We start from the raw sequence: 6,204 nt of genomic DNA, 5'->3' as shown, positions 1-6,204 counted from the left end.
TGGGTTTAAAATTGCACATATTTTTGCTTCCACAGGATTCGAGTAGTTGGCGTTAAGAACGAAACGGGCTCCGTGACCCCCTTCTGGGAGTGTACGGCGGTGCGGCCTTGCCCGAGGGACACGTAAACTCCCCCTACCCGAAAAAAAGAAAACGCCTTGACGCATTGCAGTTTACCTGCAGAAACGGCCGCTGCCATGGCGACAACTGTTGAGCACATTTTGGCCATTCTTATACTCTAAGGGCTCGTATTTCACTGGCAGTTGCTTCTTTGTCATCAGAACGCGCTAATGTATTTGTGCAGGCTCACCTCAGTCCGCTCTCCGTGTTCCTTTAAGGAGACACACACAACACACACAGCTGAAGCTATCAGACGCACCCATTCCTTGTGCCGCACAGTCACGTAACTAAAAATACGCATCCTAAAAGGCTTTTACATGTGTTAAAGACGCTGATGCTTTTTAACGCGATATCGTTAAGGCTTCCGTTGCGCAGAAGATCCGGAGTCTTTAGTGTCGTCGGCGTCGACATTGTGAGCGATAAATAGTGCGGCGTGAGGTGGCCACCGGGGCCACCTCGGAAGACGCAAACTATGTGGGCTACCAGGGCATGTGACCTTGTCGCATCATCACAACCTATCCAGCGTACTGCGAGCACACTAACGAGCCTAGCAGGTGGAAGTTAAAAAAAAGAGTCGATCACGAGGGCCTGCATGGGAAGAGCAACTCAGGTCTCACAAGACCCACCGGCGACAGCACCTGCCATCGCAGGGCAGTGGCGCTACCATTACCCGCTGCACCTTTGCGCAAGGCCCTATGAGGACTCCCAGGCACATATGAATGAAAAGCTCTGAAGCACCAATTCCTCACATATGAGCATTAACTCATTCACGCTATCGCGTCATATCCTTAAAGGGACACTGAAGCATTTTTTGCGAAAATCGGGCTGGCTTGAGCGTTTAACAATGGTTCATGCTGCGTACATGAATATGTACTTGAAAGTTTGCAAAAAAAGCGCGAATTGTCCTTTTTAGCAGAAATATGAGACGCACCGCTGGGCCCATCACCGGTAACGCCTGCACCTGTGCACTGTCAAGGTCTCGTGACGGCACTTTGAGGACCGGAGAAGCGGCCGGCATGGATACTGCGCTGTGTTGAGTGCAGATCGCAGCTTTCCGCGGTGATGCAAAAGTGATTATAACGACTATTTTTTCGCTGGCCTCCAAAGAAAATGATACCTCCGCTCGTTCATTCGACGTGTCACTTGAAACCTAAAAAGCCGCAGCCAAACAATTGTACGCCGCGCCCAAGCATAGGACAGCGGGAGATACGCGTATAGTATGCATTCTGTGCTCAGAAGGTGTCAGCTACGCCTCATCTCGTGCTCTCGGAAAAGAATGGGTGCTAAAAGTACTGAAACCACCATCGCACGCCTATTATCTCGCACGAAAGACCGCCATCCTGAAGAAAGACCCAAAGCATTGTATACAAATTCCTGATCCGAGTGCCCGGCGTTGTACGTTGGGAAAACAAGGTATTTCACGGCAAGGATGAAGCAGCAAAAAGCTGGCGTAAAAGTGAACGAAGCGTAGTTGCCGAGCACTGCGAGGCATGCAACCAAGGATAGACTTTGACGGAACTTTTGTGCTGGAGAAGACGCTAAATACGCGCACAAGGCTGCTGTTGCATTCATAAGACGTTCAGCACATGACGGGAAGTATTAATCCCGCTCTAGTGATTCCTAACCCACACTATTGGCTTCTAGAGACTTGTAGTGTGTACCCCAGCGTGAAAAAAGGAGACATGCAAATGCGGCCACGCGCTGAAGCTCTCTCTCCGTCCCATCGCGTGGTGACTCTCCGTGGACTGAGGGGTGTCGGCACTTCACGCAGAGCTCCACACACAGAGAACTGTCGCATAAAATTACAATCGGAAATAGAGGCCTTTACATCAAGTTCCCTCTTTTCGTAGAGGTGGTTCTTGGGAATGGTTACACGCTTCTCATACCCGGTAAAATTGAAGGAACCGTGTCGTGGCTCGGCCGTACCTTTTTGACAAAGAGCCCTGAGCTCGCATTAGGGACATGCTCTGCATGCAGGCGTTCTGACGAAAGTGCTTCGAGCACAGAACGCTTGCTTTGTCGGGCTTGAAATTCTCCCTCTCCCCAGCAGCGACCCTCTGTGCTGCGAGCTTTTCATCTTGAGGGAAACATTGGAAGATGACAGAGTAGCGGCCATAGTTTTCAGCGCACGCGAACGCAGAGAAGTATGTTCTGTTTAACTTTGTGCTCAAAAGTCAGGTGACACATTTTTTACGTTCATAACGCCCGCAACACGAGGAACAACGCATGCAACAAGAGAAACAACGCTCGTTGAAAGCTGGCTCGGGTGGCTCGAAGTGTCCCCGGCTCCCCAAAGTGACGTCACGTGGGTCGACCTGGACGAGGCTTCTCTATTCGCTGTTGTCCCCTGCATTCGCGCGGGACGCGGGAGGAGATTGCGCCAGTGTTTCAGCCAAAATCGAAACAAAATAGCTACACAGACGTCTTCAGAACGGGTCTACTTCAGAACACTAGTAAGTTGGCAGATTTAAACATCGCCTCAGTATCCCTTTAAGGCGGAGTTTAAGTGTACCCTTCCATTTCTTTCAAGACTGCGTTCAAATTGATATATTTTTTAACGATATCAACTGGCAGCTTCCTGAAAAAAAAAAACGACTAGAAAAAGATTTCTCGAAAAATGATTTCGTCCGAAAAAACAAGATGACAGACGAAGAAAGGATGCGAACGAGCGCTTCTTCCCTTTTTCGCCTGCTGTCGTATTGGTGCGCTGCAATCATTTTTTGTTGCGAAAGCTACAATATGCTAGGAAAAGCGCCATTCGCGGTGCCTGCCAAATGCCTCTACTGCGCATGCGCCGTTGCCAAGGAAACCTGTACCATGACAACCATGGCGTCGCAGCCGCTGCGCCGCACTGCGCATGCGCAGAGTCGTGCCGCGCAGCTGCGGCATAAGCCGCAAGCGATGCGCTCGCTCCTCAGACGCTCCTCTGTCCTGTCCGCCTTCTGTCTTCTCCTAACCGTGTTCGCGCTGCTGAAATCGTATGGATTCCCACCAACTAGCCCGCCAGATTGTGTTATTCAATGGAAGGAGGGTGGCCGTGCTCATCACGGCAGCTGTACCAGCTGCGTGAAATTGGAAACAAGGACGGCCGACAGCGTGAAAACGAGGGGAGAAAGGTTAAGCGGACAGCCGAGACGCCCGAAGAACGAGAGGAACGTCTCGCGAACATACGCCGGCAAGCTGCTGAACGACAACGACGGCGTGTCGCTACCGGAATGTAAATAGACGAAACTGCTTTCTCTACGTATATCCTGGCCTAGCTGAGTTAAGCCACTGCCAGTTTTTGTGTAATATGTACCAGCCGGCCAGATCGCACCAGTTCGGCACAAAAAGTGATAAGCAGGAAAAAGTGGGGGTGTGCGAATATTCGAAACCTCTGAATACCAAATCCAATATCCTTCCATTTTATTCGTTAAACGAATCAAAAGGCGCGTATTAATAATTATTCGAAAAAAAAACTAATCTGTTGTAAAATTGACGAATTATTTCCGAATAATCGCGGTCCGGTTAGATTAAGCCACACCGTACTTTTTTCGACGACTGTCTCGTATTGGATTCAGTAACATAAAAAGTGCTACTCGCAAATACCTATGAATGATTAATTTCTGTGGGATAAATTATGTCGGCGGGCAACAAAACTTTTCTTGACAAGAATGCAGAGATAGCCTTATGAGTGAAGGCGTACCCTTTTTCTGGGCTGTTCTTTAAGTTGTGTTATGAGCAGGAAACCTCACAGCCGCCACGTACCGTTTTCTTTGCCGTAACGGAGACTGCTAGCACCTGCAGCGACACTAGATGCCCGAGCACATACTGCGTGCAGTCGTACTCATTGTTTCTTCCCCTACCGCGCTGAAAATCACGTAGGTGTACCGATGATGCAAACCATTAAGTTTCCTGTTTCGTCGAACGCAAAACGCCGGGCGCGCTTCTAGGGAAATGATTGAACAGCATTGATTAGACATTGGACAACCGCTTGGAAGGCGTATATCATAGCCACGGTTTCTTCAAGCGAGAGAGAGATAAACAAGTGCAGTGCAAAAAATGGTTGGGTGGGCCCTTATTCCAGGAGTCCATTGGCTTTTGCCGCTGCTCTTGCCCGGTTCGCCAGCGAAAGCTGGTAATCCGAATGTCAGCTGGACAGCGCCGCCTCCCAGTCCTCAGCTGCTGGGTTATTAATGCGAAACCAATTGTTTGCTATGTCGGCGCGGTCGTGTCACCAAAACGTCTATGCAAAACGTGTCCTCAGCAGTTGTGACGTTCTCAGAAGAGGTAGCATCAAACGAATGGTTGTGATCGACAGAGGGTGGTGTGAGGATGCTGCGCGAAAAAATAATGTCGATAGGGTGATTACTTAAATAATTAGAACCAAAAATGTCGAAGAAATGTCGAAACGGCGTGGACGTCGATATAGTGAGTGGACGGGAAAACAGCCGTGGACAGCAAAATAGTGGAACAATAGGCAAAGGAGTGAAAACAAAGTTCTAAATGAATTGAAGTGTATTTGATGGGTGATAATTCATCGAACAAGTTTCACTGACATAGATCGTAGTTAATTAATTATCAGCAAAACCCTTGGACACCACCACAGAGCATTGGAGCAACCACAGAGCCAAGTTTGATGAAATAAAATGGTTGATTCAAATAAAATAAGGTTTAATTAAAGTAAATAAATTGAACTTTAATTAAAACATGAGATAATCACGCTAATTCAGCAGTTAAAATAAATTGCAAACAAAAAGAGACTGATAAAGAGAGCCGACGAGTGCCGAGGTGGCGTGGATAAATTCGCATTCTCCCAATACGGGTCGCCACAGTGATCTCTAATTTTTTCTTCTTTCTACAGCTGGGCTTTTCTGGCATGCCGCTACCATATGGTGCAAATCAGCCACTTCACTGCAGAAGACGCAATGCGGATCGTACAAACTTGGAAACAGCTGAATTTGAAAAGACTTATATAAGTATTCAACTGCAATTTCCATAAAATGAACCCTTGTTCCGTGATTAGATTTTTGTTCAGTTCGGTGTACACTTTCCTCGTTAGTCTCAAATGTTGGAGTAAATCCCTATCGGTTTAATAGTGGTTCAGAATAATTATGTTTCGGTGAATGTTAGGGGATCCGGTGTAATAGCGCGTGAGCAGCTGCGTGAGCGCCTTCGTTCCCAACATCCGCACAGTGTCCTGGTGTCGTATGACTGTGGATTTAAAGTGTTTTCTTTAGTTCTGACTGTTCTGTTTGCGTGTTTGCCAATCCTTCTTCTTGTATAGTTACGACATGAAGCGTGGGAGTCCGAAATTACACACGAGACCTTCCGGAAGCTATCGCTGCTTCCTCAGCCAGCACGATTCGCTGGCATCGAATTGCTGTCCCATTAACTAATGTCGCTTGGGCATCGGTGCATGCTACCGTTTATATCCTGTTCACCGTTCCTGCCGCGTTCACGTAAATTGCCGCTGCCATCGCGCCCCATGTTCTCCTGATGGCATTCGCCCTAGCCTTTTTCTTATTAGCGACGTTAGCGATGTTGGCCTGAAATTCTCAATACTGATTTCGTTACCGGGTTTCGGAATTAAAAGAACTTCTGCTGTCTTCCATTCCTCAGGAATTTTTCCTTCTGCCCAGCATTTGTTAAAGAGTTCCGTAATAGCCTGAAACGACTGTCGTCCAAGTTAGGTGGCATTTTGGAGGTAACCCGATCTCCAGCAGGGAAGGCATCCGTTGTCATGTCCAAGAGTGGGGCGCGCACCTCCCAGGTTCTAATCTCCTGGTCCATTTCCTCATTCTGTGTGCTCGTGTATTCTTCCATATCCAGACCAACACTCTCCGACTGTATGTATCTCCTTTTAAGTTCTGCACTGAGCTCCCTTTCGCGCCCCTTTACGTTGTCTATGGCCTTCAAGAGATTAGCTCTGGACTCTGTTTTGCGCTTTCCTGGGTCCATCAGGCATCTCAGTATAGACCAGGTTATCTCGAGGTTAAGTCTGCCATTGAAAGAGTCGCAGAGGTTGTGCCAGTTAGCCTTGGCCATATTCGAGGCATACTGCTCCGCGTGCTCCGTAAGCTCTGCTATTGTTTTCTTTAGTTCCC

This window comes from Amblyomma mixtum, chromosome 3 (assembly GCF_055824585.1).
Source record: "Amblyomma mixtum isolate Tamu chromosome 3, ASM5582458v1, whole genome shotgun sequence".
Classification (NCBI taxonomy): domain Eukaryota; kingdom Metazoa; phylum Arthropoda; class Arachnida; order Ixodida; family Ixodidae; genus Amblyomma; species Amblyomma mixtum.
The sequence above is the reverse complement of the archived record's forward strand: the minus strand, read 5'-3'. Positions refer to the sequence as shown.